Source organism: Bos grunniens, chromosome 13 (assembly GCF_055505025.1).
Source record: "Bos grunniens cultivar Pamir isolate PY7600 chromosome 13, Bosgru_T2T1.0, whole genome shotgun sequence".
Classification (NCBI taxonomy): domain Eukaryota; kingdom Metazoa; phylum Chordata; class Mammalia; order Artiodactyla; family Bovidae; genus Bos; species Bos grunniens.
This window is the reverse complement of record NC_141177.1, coordinates 55,369,111-55,384,030: the sequence shown is the minus strand read 5'-3', so window position 1 is coordinate 55,384,030 and position 14,920 is coordinate 55,369,111. Positions and strand designations below refer to the sequence as shown.

Sequence of the window (14,920 nt, the reverse complement as noted above, 5' to 3'; positions counted from 1 at the left end):
GGGGTTTTCTGGCTCCCTGCACTGGGAAAAGCAGGGCACTGTACATATGTTGAAAGAAAGTCCCTGCATCACACAGACAATGTAAGAAGCAGGGGAAGGCTTGGGGAGCTTTCATTTCATCATGAAATTCACCATGAATAACTCCAGGCAGCCCTAAGAGCCTACTTCTGATTGGCAGACTTGGTGTAAACTTCTGATCAGAAAAACGAGCAGAAATCAAGGTTCACATCAAACAGAACTGAAAGTGGAGTCCTCCTTAGATCTGCCAAACTCCTGGACCTCGTGAGGGGCTGGGGACTAAGGGTGAGAAAAACAACTGTCCACAGCAGGGTCCTGGGGACGTGCAAGTGGGGAGGAAGCTTGGGACCAGTCCCAGAGGAGAGGTGGACAAGCCGACTAGGTTTCCCTGCAGGCTGCTTGCACCCACATCCACCCACCTAAGTGAGTATAAGACAGCCAGCACCCCAGCCCACAACCAACCATTCCCTCTTTCCTTTGCCTCTTTCCAAGCTATGATTTGAAACTCCCCACGTGCTGAGCACGGTCTATCTCATTTAAGCTTGGCAGGAGCCTGGTGGCACAGGTATTGTGATCCTATTTCTTTTGTGATGACAAGCTGAAAGTTCGGGCAGGTTAAATAACTGGCGCAAGGTGGCACAGCCAATAGGGATTATTTTCCATATAAGTTATTTAATTTTTAAGGCAGTCATGAAATTAAAAGACGCTTGTTCCTTGGAAGAAAAGCTGTGACAAACCTAGACAACGTATTAAAAAGCAGAGACATCTCTTTGCTGACAAAGGTCCATCTAGTCAAAGCTATGGTTTTTCTAGTAGTCATGTATGAATGTGAGAACTGGACCATAAAGAAGGCTGAGCATCGAAGAGTTGATGCTTTCAAAATGTGGAGCTGGAGAAGACTCTTGAGAGTCTCTTGGACAGCAAGGAGATCAAACCAGTCAATCCTAAAGGAAAACAATCCTGAATATTCATTGGAAGGACTGATGTTAAAGCTGAAGCTCTAGTACTTTGGCCATCTGATGTGAAGAGCTGACTCATTGGAAAAGATCCTAATGCTTGGAAAGATTGAGGGCAGAAGGGGGTGATAGAGGATGACATGGTTGGATGGTATCACTGAATCAATGGACATGAGTTTCAGCAGCAAGCTCTGGGAAATAGTGAAGGAAAGGGAAGTCTGGCGTGCTGCAGTCCATAGGGTTGCAAAGAGTTGGACACGACTTAGCGATTGAACAACAATGAGAACACAGATTCTGGAAAAGAACAGTGGTTGACTTCTCCATGGGAATAAATCTATAGCTGACTGAGGTAATGCTCATGTGTGACAGCTGTGAACGCTGGTGGTACTTTCACCCACACAACACAGAAGGATGGCAGCCATGGGGTGGGAGACCCCTCCCCGGGTCTGTGGGATCACGCCTCCCCCTCCAGATCACGGGGCCCCAGGTGGCCTTGGTAAGGAACGGGGCGGGACACAGCCTCAGGCAGCTTGGGTGTACAGCAAGGATGAAATGAGACATATGCACAACAAAGACGGAAAGACCACGCCACACAGACCGGCATTCAAAGGATGGCCTAAGGCTGTACCTGAGGACGAAGAAACAGAAGAAGGGCGGGAAGAACAGGAAGCGGGAGGGGGAAAAAAGCGGACATGACCTGTGGGAGAGTAAGAATTACAGCAATGCCAAACTGATGGAGACTGAGTAGTACTGGCTCAGAGGCAGACAGAAGACCAAAAGTAGACACGGAAAAGGGGCGATTCGTTTATGACAGAGCTGGATTACAATTCACATTAAAAAAAAAAAAAAAAAGGATGGTGTTAAATAAGCAACGACCCATAGGAAAAAAACACATTCAATCCCTCCCTCAAATTTTATAGCAAAGGTAAATTCCAGATGGATAAAAGACTTGAATATGAAAGAGAAAACTTGAAAACTTTGTTGGGAAAAAAAAATATATCATTACATAATCAGGGTAGGGAGGACTTCTTTAAAAGGGCACAAGAAATGCACTAAGCATAAAGTAACCCATCTGACTGCTATTCTAAACTCTGGTATGATAAAGGTCAGAAGTTTCTACAAGTTGGAAAATAAGAAAAAAATATTTTTAACACCTGAAAACAGAGTAAAGAATTCATGTAAGTCAATAAGGAACCAACAACCTGATGGGAAACACAAGAAAAGGATGGATGTTCACAGGCAAATAACCAAATAGTAATAAATATGAAATGATGCTCAACCTCACTACTTATCAGGGAACCCACCCCTGAGGTGCTACTTGAGACCCATCAGACTGACGAAAGTCAAATTTGTTACCACCAGATGTCAGTGAAAATAAGGAAAAATGGGATTTTTGGATCCATTGCTGGGGGGTGTCTAAACGATACTGTTGGCATTAGAGAGCTGTTGGACAAATCTTAGTGGTGATGACAACACTTCTACCCTGAAACTTAGTTTCACTGCCTGCTGCACACCGCTTTCCACAGAGAAGCACACCACTTTCCACAGAGGATCAAGAGCAAGGAGGACCAACACAACTGTCTCTTAACACAAGACGGGAAAGAAAGTGCTTTGTTTATACAGGGGTGAGCAGTTAAAAGGAATAAACTAGATTTATAATGTACTGATATGGATCAACTTGAGAAAAAAGGACACAAATTTGCAAAAAAGTACAGCATGAGGTCATGCATGTACACTCACAAATTCGCAAAATAGTAAATGTGGTGAATGGATACATACTTGAGCAGTAAAGATGGAAAATATGAATGGGGAAGACTCACACCGACTTCACTGATACTCTGGAACAGGAAGGAGAAAGAGTAAGAGAGTCTGGTGGAGGAACACTGTGATTCTTAAAAAATTAAGGAGCGAGGCTGGGGTATGAAGTATGTCTAAACATCTGTTTTCGATCTCGGTGGTAAGACGGAGAGAAAAGGAATCTTGGAAAATATCTCCAACACACTCAAGATGAAGAGGAATGTATTATTTCCACTTCTGACCTCAAGACTACTTACTGCTAATTCGGACAAACACTGTTTGTAGATCACTCTATGAACAGATCAGACAACATCTCCTAGGATGAGGCTGTGGACATACCAGCGCTGATGGGTCTCAAGATCATGCCTTACACACACTCTCTCTTGGAATGAGCATCAGCAGCTTTCTGTAAAAGAGAGCTAGCAGGGACTTCTCTGGTGGTTCAGTGATTAAGACTTTGAGCTTCCACCGCAGGGGACACGAGTTTGATCCCTGGTCGGGGAACTAAGATCCTGCACGCTATGCAGCATGGCCAAAATAGGAATAAAAGAGATCCAGGAGAAGTCTGGGTGATTTGCCTGCTAGAAATAACAGGTGAAGGTGAGAATCCATCATCCTGCAGGTCTCAGCTGAAGTGTGACCTTCTCAGGAACGGCCTCCCTGAGTTGGTTAACCAGTGGTTTTTATATCATACCATCTAGTGATCGTCTGGACTATCAACTCAACAAGCGCAGAGATCACAGCTGTCTTGTTTGTGGCTGGCACATGACAGGGAGCATAAGTGCATGGTTGGTGGAAGAATAAATCGGAGGAACTCTTTTTCTCAGGTCTGTGACTTAACTCAAAAGAACTGAAGGAAGAATTCTTCAGTAAATAGTCATCAATCTTGAAAGACACTGAGTCCTGGAGTTCATTTTGGGTTTGATTTAACAAGACTGAGCTTAAGTGTATCAATAAATACACCTAAATATGAAGTCTTCAGATTAGAAGGAAAGTTAAGGTGAAGCAGTCGTGCAAACAATAATGTGTTTACTGATGAGATCAGAATATCGTACTGAACTGCATACGTAGGAGCCTGCAGGGCAGTCAGCTGGCCCAGCAATCATCGCTGACCTCAACGACCATGGAATGCTTTGTCCTTGGTGCTGAGCCTTCCACGGGGTGTGAACTTCTAGTGGTGGTTGTAATGAAGAAGACTTTGGATCGCCATAAAACTGATTTCTGAACATATTTTTTAATTATGAGAATTTGGACAAATTTACTGAAGGTGGCGTGAGTGGTAAAGAACCCGCCTGCCAAGAGACACGGGTTCGATCCCCTGGAGGAGGAAATGGCAACTCTCTCCAGTATTCTTGCCTGGAGAATGCCATGGGCAGAGGAGCCTGATGGGCCACAGTCCATGGGGTGGCAGAGTTAGACACGGCTGCAGTGACTTAGCAGCATTGAACCACAGAATTTCTGAACTGGAAGCAAGCTGAAAAATTAGCCAAGTCACGCTTCCCCCCCCCGCCCCCCTCCCCCAGGAGAGGGTAGTGTCTCGAGACCTTACGTGGCAGTTGGGAGTAAGTCTACATCCCACAATGCTCCTTTCATTGTCCCCAAACTGGTGGGACTTGGAGGTTTGAACAGTCTTGGGGAATCAGCCATTCTCAAAGATCAGAGGCCAGAGAAGAGTCTAGAGGAAAAGAACTAGATCCCTTGTCTCTTTTTTGTAAATTTGGTTTTGGCTACAGTGGTGTCTGTGTCTAAGAGGAAGTGCCTCTAGTGGTGTCTTACATTAAACAAATTTAATTTTAATTTACTTTTATCTAAGGAAGCCCTCAAGGTCTTCCCTGGTCTCTCAGCAGTTAAGAACCCTCCTGCAATGTAGGAGATGCCAGAGACGTGGTTTCCATCCCTGGGTCAGGAAGATCCCCTGGAGGAGGAAATGGTCACCCACTCCAGTATTCTTGCCTGGAAAATCCCATGGACAGAGGAGCCTGGTGGGCTACAGTCCTTGGGGTCCTAAAGAGTTAGACATGACTGAGCGTGAGCACATACACATGAGGAACCCCTCAGTAGGGCTCATCTGTAACACAACTAGTGAGAAATGTAATACTTTCCTTTGGCTTGTGGTGCAGCACGTGGCAACATGTTCACTTCCTGTGCTGGATGTGTTTCAAGGGGATGAATTATACCTGCTAAATATTAAGGTCTGGTTAATAACAAACTTTGACCTAATGGTGTTTCACTATATACCTCCTTTTTTGGCAAAGAGAAATGTTTCAAGATCATAGATGAAATTCTGCTTGCAAGTCATCCTGGAAATAATATAACTCCTTTACTTCAGAGATCAGGAACTGAGAGGTTCGGGTGAAATGAAATTTAAAAGCTCAGGAATCATCAACTCAAATAGCTGGGCAGTGGCATAAACCACGCGCCCACTGAGTGGCTAAGCATTGCTTGCCAGGACGCTTCTCTGTGTATCTGTTCTATATAGAAACAAATGAAGGGAAAGTGCTGAGTTTTCCTCTTGGTTTTTAAAGCTAGGATTCTTGGCTTGTGAACTTTTGAAGTCATTCCATGAGATCCTGAGTGCACCTGCTGGCCAGTTAATAGTCATAGGACCAGAATGAGTGATGACATATTTGGGAAACTCAGGGACCATTCTGTCCCTCACCACCACCTAAATTCAGAGACGGCTGAGATGGGAAGGACAAGAATGACGAGATGTGCGAGCAGTGGGGGTGCTGAGGTCTCGCCCATGGGAATCAGGTCAGCAGAGCAACACACTCACCCCATCCCTGCCTCCATCCACCCGTGGCTGATGTTGCAAGTGAGCATGGCAGTGAAGATGCTGGGCGTTAGAACAGGGCTGATGCCTCGGGGCTGGGGTTCTATTTCCTCTTCTTTCTTAATGGTGAACAACTCCTTTCTAATTGAGATTGGCTTAAGGAAATTTGGGAGTTATGTCGAGACTGACAAGAGGAAGTTCTCAATCTTTCAGTACTTTCCTTTTGAGCCACCGAGGTTCTGTGATGACAGATGCTAAGAAAACACAGGGATGGATAAGTATGCTGACATTATCAAGAAGCCTTGAGATGGTAAAGACAGAAAATGGCACATTTAGCTTGCTTTGGGATTCAATTTGGGAGTTTATTTAAAATCAAAATCCCATGAGGAAATTATTTCACTTTACCTTTTGGAGATGATTACTTTCTGGTGTGAATGAAAGTGGGAAAAACTACACTTCCTATATTGCATACTGTGGTGGCTGCTCTTTGATACATAATGATAATTCATGCTTTCAGAGGCGCCACAGAATACAAATTAGGTTTTACATTCAGGATCACTTTGATGGTCTTGACTGACAAGATTTATACCATCCTCAACTGCTCTATACCACCTGATTTGTCTGTTACTGTTGTTTCTTCTATCTTCAAACTGATAATTCTGCCTTCTCTAATTTCAGTGGCTCTCTTCCAGCTGGTCATGGAGAAGTTTTGTGCTTACCCTGGTTTCATGTCCTGTGGGGTAGAGTTGTTTTGATTTTTAAGACACCACCTTTTTCAGTGCGGATGAACTGACTGCCTAATTCCCTCTATCCATCTCTCCTTCCTTCCTGCATTTATTGATCATTAACTGCATTTCACATGCCAAGGAACATGCAAAGCAAATATCCCCCATGTAAGATTTGCCCTCTAGGTGTCCATAGTCTTGGAAAGATAAGATGTCCCAGCACAAGTAGGATGACCAAAGATCCAGATTTTCACTGGAGAGTTCAAAATGCCTGTTTTCCCCGTGAAGCGATTAACAGCACCATTCTCACTCTCAAAGGGTCCAGTTTGGACAATAAATGATAGAGCCATCCTCCACCTAAACCATGAGTAGCAAAGCTAAGGGTTAGGATGTACTGCTAAGCTGTATAAAGGTAACGTGTGCTATAAGAATTTAGAGAAAGGAAAAATCGATGGAGGCTCAGGCACCAGGAGAGAGTCTCACCGTCAAGGTAATGAGACCTGGGCTGGACCAAGAAGAATGGGCAGGATTTGTCTACAAAGAGAGAAGAGCATTGTAGCCTGGGGAACATAGCAAGACTCAAAGTCCAAGACAAGCAAGTGATGCTTAAGGAACAGTGTCAGTACTGGGCTGGTTCACCACGTAGGAGCCTGGGGGAAATGTGGTCAAGCTCTGGGGAATCTGGGGAAAGGCCAGAGACTGCACTTGATTTAACAGGCAAATAGGAGGTAGGAAAAATGCCATGGGCTCTTATCTTACAAGTGGCTGTTAGTATACCGTTAGTACAACGTAGATGAAGAAGTGAGGGGTAGGAAGTATATTTAAAAAGTGTTTCTGCAGAACTTCAGGGTCAAAGTGATAGACAGCTGGACTAGGATGGTGTCAGAGAAGCTGAAGCAGGAGAATGCTGATGCTGCTGTCAATAATGATGTGTCTGGTGGTCCAGTGGTTAAGACTCTGTGCTTCCACTGCAGGGATTGTGGGTTTGATGCCTGGTCGGGGAACTAAGATCCTGCATGCCAAGTGGTACAGCCAAAAAAAAAAAATTCCTGCCAGGGGATGTTAGTGTAAGAAGGCCCAAGCCACCTTTCAGGTGTTGCACGCTTCGGTAAGAAGGACCAGCCCTGATTCTAGAAAGAGGCCAGGGCAGGTCCCCTCATCTTCTAGTGGTCAGGTTGGATGGCCTGCCTGTCTTGGTTCCTGCTGTCGCCTGTCTCCTTTGCACCTGGTTTCCATTCACATTTCTAGTTAAGATTTTCCCCTACTTAGTTGTAGGTGGCTAAGCTGCTTCCATGTGGGACGGGTGGTGATGGAGAGACGTGGGGACTCCTGTACATAACATAAGGGCTGCTGGATGGACTCTGTGATCAAAAGCAAAGGGTTGACAAGGGGACGATATGGTTCTGAGAAATACCAGGAGCTGATGATGGAGAAGCATCACAATCAAACCAAGTGCCAGAAGGAAGAAAGAAGATCCTGGAAACACAGTCAGCATAACAGAGACTTGACTATAGGGAGAGTCAGTACGAAAACCAGACTAATTCCAAGAGGCAGCGTCTCTCTTTTCTAAGACAGCTGCAGCCAGGCCTGCTGTTATATGGAGATGTCTTCTAGGCACCCACAATCCATGACAGCTTTCAGTTCAATTTGAAATAAAGGTCCATGGATTTTGAGGCATTTTCTTAATGGGAACTGACATGTATCCTAGGTTTTTTGTGAGCTGACCACCAGTCCCTGGTACCACAGTGACAGCAAATATCCCACGATCATTACATAGACATCTGTGGGGCAGCTGTCCAAGCGAATGTCAATTCCCGAGTCTCAGAAGTCTGCTGAGTCTCTTGTAGGAGACAGTCAATAACTGTTCATGGAAATGAATTAAAATAATTGCCAGATCACTAGCACCAATGATAAGTCCAGGAGAAAAGCAATGAGGAATGTAATTTGACTAGTTTGGGACTTATCCAATTCCGCTTCCTGGAAATGGGAAGGAAAACAGAGACGAGGCATTACCTGAAGATGCTGATGAGCATTTCAGATTAGCCGCGCAATTCAGGGATTTAAAGAATGGTGAGGTGGGCTAAGCAGAAAATACTGCTTCTTCTGTCCAGGGCTGTGGCTAGGCCACGTCATACTGTGCCGTGGCTAGAAATTAGAAAGGTACCTCTCCCTTGGGACATATGACTAGCATCTGCCAGAAAACTGTCATAAGAGATAAACAAATCGACAGTGTCCACCCCAGGAAGGGTGCCTGTAACATCACAAAGTGCCTAGTCATGTTGTGGTGGCCCTGCCTGTGCGTCAGAAACCCACCTCTTTTGACAGGAGGCTGTTTACTTCAGCCCCAGCTGTGGTGTTGAAAGGCAGGCTGGGTGAGAATTCAGTACCCGGGACTTAGAACTGAGTCCCTGTGAGTTAATCCATGGCGGGCTCCCGTCTGTGATGAAATGGGGTGAAGACAACATCAACAAAAGCCACAGCGTCCTTCTCAACAAACGTCTCTATGTGTCCCTTTGCTCCTTATGTAGATGGATTTGTCACTTTGAGGAAGGGGAGGAGGTTCCTTTTCTGAGCTTACAGATGATCAGTGACAAATGAGGGGCAATCTGGCTACTCCCTATGGCCCCAATCCCAAGTTTTCTGGTTCATTAAGTCTGGGATGGGGCTGAGGCAGCTTTAAGAAGCACAGCGCTAGGTACTTACTTCCCTGGCAGTTCAGTGATTAAGACTTCGCCTCTCAATGCATGGGGTGCAGGTTCGATCCCTCCCACTTAGCTGGGGAGCTAAGATTCCACATGCCTCAAGGCCAAAAAACCAAAACATAAAAAACACAAGCAATATGGTAACAAATTCAATAAAGACTTAATACTTAAAAAGAATAAAAAAGCACAGCCCAGGTTGAAAACTCCTGAGGGTAAACTATGTTTGCATCCATGGCAATTGGCATTTATATTCGTGAAGTTAAACACTCGAAGGTAAACAGCTTGGCGAGGACTCAGGCCCTATGCTTAGAAAAGACTTTAAACTGTTCTGGAGGTGAAAGGCTCCAATGTCTTACTGTGTTGAAGATTCACTAATCTTACTCTGTAAGTTAACCTTTTCCATTCTCTTTGCATCTAGGACACTGCTCATCCTTCAAGGTTGAGTTCCAACGTCACCTGTTCCGTGAGCCCTTCTCTTAACCGGGATTTGCAATCACTCCATCAGTAATGGGCACCTGATGTACTTTGGCCACCTCATGCGAAGAGTTGACTCATTGGAAAAGACTCTGATGCTGGGAGGGATTGGGGGCAAGAGGAGAAGGGGACGACAGAGGATGAGATGGCTGGATGGCATCACTGACTCGATGGGCATGAGTCTCAGTAAACTCCGGGAGTTGGTGATGGACAGGGAGGCCTGGCGTGCTGCAATTCATGGGGTCGCAAAGAGTTGTACACGACTGAGCGACTCATCTGATCTGATCTGATGTTCATTCTGTCCTGTCTTGGAGATGGTGCTAGGTTCAGCTCACTGTTTACAGCTCTGTCGCTCTGCGGGACTGCACACCCTGAAGGTCAGGGCACCTTTGCCCAGCTCTCAACGGGCCGGTAATAAGCCTGAGTGTTGTTAACAGAAATGTCTTGCCTGCTGATGATTTCTAAGTTTGTGAGGTCAATGAAAATACTGCAAATGTTTGGGTGGTCTTGTTACTTAACTGGAATCAGAAAAGCAGCCAAGACCACGTCTTCTGTGTGACACTGTTTGGTGTGGAAGTTGGGGCAAAGTGCTCCAGATATGCCATTGAGGAGGAGTCTGGGCAAATGCTTGCCAAGAACAGAGATGACTCTCTGTGTAGCGACAATAGAGCCTCCCAGCGTACTACACATGTGTTTATTGATCCACACACTAGTCTCCGGCTGAGTCTGGCTATGCCCTTTTTCCACTTTGGGAAACGAGGCAGTTCATCCCTCAAGTCCTGGGGAGCCACTGAGGGTGTGTCTGAAACCAGAACCCTTGTGTCAGACGACAGGAAAAAATCAGGTTAAGCCCCAGACAGTCTAACGGTGAGAGCTGTGGACATAGGTTATCTTGTCATTTGCTCCTGGAGAGACGCAGGGCAGGCTTCAGAAAAGACACACTCTTAGCAACAGAGGGGGATGGACATGTGCAAGAGGGCCAGGCAGCCCAGACAGATGGTGTCTCTTTGGAACCAGTCATTACAACCTAAGCTGGGGTGGCGCTGCTCTGCCAAGTATGTGTGTTAGTAACTCAGTTGTGTCCAACTCTCTGCGACCCCATGGACTGTAGCCCACCAGGCTCCTCCATCCACTGGATTTTCCAGGCAAGAATACTGGAATGGGTTGCCATTTTCTTCTCCAGGGGATCTTCCCAACCCAGGGATGGAACCCAGGTCTCCTACATTGCAAGCAGAGACGCTTTTCCGTCTGAGTCATCAGGGAAGCCCTGCCAAGGGGGTTGTCTGGAAACAGCTGCCATCAGTCACCGGTAGCTGCTTGTTCAAAATCCAGATTCCTGGACTACCCTATACCTACTGAATCAATCTCCAGGAGGGGACCCCAGAAATTGGAATTTTGAACCAATACCTGCGGTAATTCTGATGCACCTTGAAGTACGAAACCAGCTATGGCAGGGGTTGAACATATAGGGTTCCAGGTGCAGAATGATCAAGGTTCAACATCACCCACGTGTTGCTGGGCCTCCATAAAAAGAGGGAGAATGCCAATAACAACAACTAGGTAGTAGTCACAGCCAAGTTATGAACGTGACGTCATTAAATAATCTCTTAGAGTCTGTCATCATATAGTATTCAGGCCTGTCCTGTTTTAAGCTGACCTGACGCATAAACCGATGAACAGATAAATTCACAAATGGTTCAGTTCAGTTCAGTCACTCAGTCATGTCCGACTCTTTGCAACCCCATGGACTGCAGCATGCCTGGCTTCCCTGTCCGCAATGGTTAGTCATCTTCTAAAAGGATTCTTTTTTAAAGTAATTTACTTTTTAATTGAAGGATAAATTATGTTTATCCTTTACAGAATTATGTTGGTTTCTGCCAAACATTAACATGAACACTTCCAGTATACAGAACCACAAGAACCACAGAGAAAGAGCATGAAAGTTGTACTGTGACTTCCAACGTTGTAACATGGAAACTAAAAGGATTCTTGAATGAAAGCATTCATCGATTGGCTCCAATGGGCAAACGCTTCACTAGAACTGAATTTACATACAGTGTTGGAAGTCGCACGTGCAGTGGGGCTTGCATGCTCTTTCTCTGTGGTTCTATGTACTGAAAGTGTCTCTTTCCCTAGGGAAAGGATCATGCTTCTATTTTCCTCCCTACTGTCAATGGGACTGATCCTCACTGTCTTCAAAGGAAGACCTGCCCTTGAAACTAGGAAATAAACAGAAGGAGAGCTAAGCTTATCTAGAAATTCATTCTGAATACCACACAACTCACCAGTCATTTCAAATCATTAGCATGGCCACCTTCCCAGTGGAATTTATAAAGAATCCAAAATGCTAAAATTTAAGATAAAAATTTAAAGTAGAGATACCTTTCTTTCTTTTCAATAGTCCTCATAGAAGAAACGAAGTAATGGCTTTGGAGAGAGGCCTGGGGTTCAATCTTGGTTTTCCCACTTACTAGCTGTTTCCTTGGAGAAGGCAATGGCAACCCACTCCAGTACTCTTGCCTGGAGAATCCCAGGAACAGAGGAGCCTAGTGCGCTGCCGTCTATGGGGTTGCACAGAGTCGGACATGACTGAAGCGACTTAGCAGCAGCAGCAGCAGCTGTTTCCTTTAAGTTTACTTAACTTCTCACAGTCTCAGCTTCCTTTCCCATAAATGGAACGAAAATCATCAGCATCACAGGGGTATCTGAATGCAAGCTGATGTTTCAGCCTTGTTCTTAAAGAGAGCTCTCAAAGCTCAAAGAAGTTACTATCAAGAAATAAGTAAGGGCTTCCCTGGTGGCTCAGTGGTAAGGAATCTGCCTGCCAATGCAGGAGACACAGGTTTGATCCCTGTTCCAGGAAGATCCCACATGCCGTGGAGCAACTAAGCCCATGTACCACAACTGAGCCTGTGATCTACAGCCCAAGAACTGCAACTCCTGAGCCCATGTGCTCTAGAGCCAGTGCTCTGAAATGAGACAACATTACAATGAGAAGCCGGCACACTGCAATGAAGAGTATCCCCCGCTAGCAGCAACTTGAGAAAGTCCTTGCAGTAACAAAGACCCAGTACAGCCAAAAATAAATAAATAAATAAATAAAATTATTTTTTTAAAAAAAGAAATGACTAAGAAGTCAGATGTAGATTCCACCCCCAAACATATTAAAGTCTATTAGAGACCAGATAGAAAACAGCTATTCACTTTTGGGGGATAAATCCAAGGAAATAAGTGATGATAAAAAAGTGGAGAATAAAGGAGTTCTAAAATGGCAGGGACTTCCCCGGCAGTCCAGTGGTTACGACTCTGCGCTTCCACTGCAGGGGGTGCAGGTTTGATCCCTGGTCGGGGAACCAAGATCCCACTTGCCAAGAGGCACAGCCAAAAAGTTCAAAAAAATAAAATGACAAATATAGACCCTGGATGTCTCTTGAGCTGCTGGAATAAAAGGAGAGGTTTTGGTGGTCTGTTCAGCAGAGCCTATGAAAGGGTGGGTCTCATGAAGTGTCAGAAACACCACCACCCAAGGAGAGCGCCCTCCTGGGGATGTGACAATCCCTGTGGACCATCCCAGCAGGTCAGCAGCCTAGATGCCCCCAAAAGCAGCATCAAAGTTTGTGCTGCATCATGTATTGCATGGAGTAAGCGAAGGGCAGTACAGTGGTTCCTGCAATTGACAAGCAGACATAATTTGCTTTGAATGCAAGAGGATTCAAGAATCTTGTTTGTTGGATAGTACCAGGTTGGCCCAAAAGTTCGTTCAGATTTTTACTTAAGACCATGGAAAACCCTAACGAACTTTTGGCCAACTCAATAATAAAACTCTCTCAACTAATTACTATGAAGCTGAATTAAAAACCAAAACCTAGGCTCTAAAAACAGCTTTACCACAACTATACTTTCTGAAGAGCCTTCAGACATGAATGATTATGTCAATATCTAACAAAACTTTCACTAAGTCACCCTGCATGGTCTCCTGGCATAAGACATCAAGAACTAGGTGGTCTCCGGCAGGTAAAGCATGAAGGGAGGAAGGCCTGCCTAGGTCCTGACCTCAATGCTGCATCCTGGCTGTAAGATCATTTCCAAATTAAATCTAGGATACTAAACTCTCCTCAGCACCAAAACCCAAGACTCCACTTAATAAGATCCTAAGTTGCTTCTTCCCAGAGTTAAATTCAAAGTGCTTAGGTGGATGTTTCTAATTAAGGGTCCTTCCATCATCAACACCTCAGGTCATAACCTATAAATGAATTTTTAATGAATTACCAATAAGTGTTAGCTACCATAAGACAGATGAGACTATGTTGAAAGCATGATCTCTATAAAGAGGTTTATATTTTATTTTCCAGATACTATAGTATGGGGAATATTATCACTACAAAGAGCTATGTTAACAATCCTACAATAAACTCTTGTTTTTTCAGCACATTTCTGTTCCTATCTATAAGCATTTTACAGGTTTTCCTTCATCTTTGTTCCCATTCTTAACCAACCTTATCACTTTAAAACAAAATCCAGCCCCACTATTGTTTTTACTTTGAAGGTTTTATAAAATTGACTGGTCTTTGTATATCCCTAAGTTGTAAAACTTTGCAAATTAATATAGTATTGGTACACTGTCCCATAAAGGACAGAGGAAGAAAGACAGAACACTTAATATTTGCAAAATCTTTTCAAAGTATGTGGTAGACAGCAGGGGCTACATGAGTAGTCTTGCCATAATTATAAAGAAAGAAACCATTTTATTACTTTGCCAGATTACTGAGATTCAAAAGACTTGGTTGGGGAAATAAATTTCTTTTTAGCTCTAATAAATAGCAAGAAAAACTGGGTATAATTATTCTGTAAGACCTTAAATTAAGAGTTGCTTAGATTTCTTGGGTCTCTTTCATGTATGCATGTTATTTTGTTATTTTCTCTCTCTCTCTTTTTTTTTTAAAGAACTTTGGGAATCCCCTGGTGGTCCAGTGGTTAGGACTGCGCTTACAGTGCCGGGGATCAGGGTTTAATCCCTGGTCAGGGAACTAAGATGCTGCAAGTCACACAGCGCAGTGATAACCAAAACAAGACAAAACAAAAAAAGAACTTCAGTTAATGACTACTTCCAAAAATCACTTTATATTGTAGTATGTATGTCAATAAATTTTTAGTGAGTCAAACTATGATATGAAAAGAAGAAAATTAGGGCATTAAGAGAAGTGTATTCAAATTTACATTCAATTTTTGTTTCCATATTTTTGGTTTCATTATTAACTTTATTAACACGTAACAATTTACAGCAACATCTGATGTCAGCTGTTCCAAATTAGGTGTGAGAAGCCCTGAGGATGGATGTTTAGTACTAGGCCCACTATGTCAATAAATTAAGGCAAAGAATCCCAGGGACAGAGGAGCCTAGTGGGCTGCCATCTATGAGGTCGCACAGAGCCGGACACGACTGAAGCGACTTAGCAGCAGCAGCATGAGAAACAA

General features: G+C 44.3%; 1 protein-coding gene and 1 long non-coding RNA gene across 34 annotated transcripts in view; one reads left to right on the top strand and one right to left on the bottom strand.

The window, feature by feature from the left end:
- Nucleotides 1–9,943, top strand: part of LOC147361024 (uncharacterized) — a 46,630-nt gene extending 36,687 nt beyond the window's left edge. For both annotated transcript variants that reach the window (XR_015139649.1, XR_015139648.1), the window contains exon 3: nt 9,390–9,943. This is a non-coding gene — a long non-coding RNA (uncharacterized LOC147361024). The remainder of the gene's footprint in view (nt 1–9,389) is intronic.
- Nucleotides 1–14,920, bottom strand: part of BEND7 (BEN domain containing 7) — an 87,814-nt gene that overhangs the window by 19,880 nt on the left and 53,014 nt on the right. The window lies entirely within an intron of this gene.